At 37.8% G+C, this 983-nt stretch overlaps 1 non-coding gene across 1 annotated transcript; it reads left to right on the top strand.

Moving 5' to 3' along the window:
- The first annotated feature begins 496 nt into the window (after positions 1-496).
- LOC116071585 lies at positions 497-603 on the top strand. The gene has a single exon (XR_004110997.1). It is a non-coding gene; the product is annotated as a U6 spliceosomal RNA (small nuclear RNA).
- Positions 604-983: the final 380 nt, after the last annotated feature.

Genomic DNA, 983 nt, shown 5'->3' with positions numbered 1-983 from the left:
GAATGAGTAGAGTAACAGAAGGACCAACTAAACCATGCAGAGGAAATGCTTTGGCTTCCTGCATGGTTATTGGGGCCTAAGAATCAAGAATCATGCACACTAACTGCATACAGCATAGGTTTAGTGATGACTTTGCCAAGTAATAGGCAGACATATTCATAGAGTAGCAACCACCACTCAGCTAGTGAGTGAGCATCCTTAACAAATACAGAGTGAAGATGGTCCATCCAATGGACCAAACCACCTGCAATGCCACTGTACTTTACCACATTTTCACAAATTCTGTTTGTTGCCAACAACTTAGCCATCTGGTCAGGTCAATCAATGAAAACTAAGTTCCTGGATGTGTACAGCCTTGGATATGTCACCCTGAGTTCATGCTAGAGCCACGAGAGACCAACAAACAATGAATCCCAGGCTTCTGTTGTCCCTTGAAGCATATCTATGTGTAAAAGCATATTTTATAAAATTTGTTTCATATAAAAACTCTATTTTGGTGCTCGCTTGGGCAGCACATATACTAAAATTGGAATGATACAGAGAAGATTAGCATGGCCCCTGCACAAGGATGACACGCAAATTCATGAAGTGTTCCATTTAAAACAAAAAACAAAAACAAAAACAAAAACTCTATTTTGCCGGTCTCAGACAAGTCAGCCAGTAACAGATGCACAATGAACCTCCTTCACAGTTACTTTTTAATATATGGAAAATAAGAACACTTGCATCTTGCTTGTTGGATATTGTACATTTGGCATATACACTTCACATAAAGCGTATAAAAACCAACATGTTGATTCCTTTCACCACTACTCATGCTAACAATGTGAATTCCTTTGGTTTTATTAGTTATTACATTGCAAACCAATGGGATAATGATGGCTAGTGCCTTAAAACACCAGTAAATCAATGATTCCACTATTTAAAACTCATTTTCAAATTACTGTAGACAGATGAGAAACTCTTTGACTTGAAGGAATACA

This window comes from Mastomys coucha, unplaced genomic scaffold (assembly GCF_008632895.1).
Source record: "Mastomys coucha isolate ucsf_1 unplaced genomic scaffold, UCSF_Mcou_1 pScaffold22, whole genome shotgun sequence".
Taxonomy (NCBI): domain Eukaryota; kingdom Metazoa; phylum Chordata; class Mammalia; order Rodentia; family Muridae; genus Mastomys; species Mastomys coucha.
The sequence above is the reverse complement of the archived record's forward strand: the minus strand, read 5'-3'. Positions and strand labels throughout refer to the sequence as shown.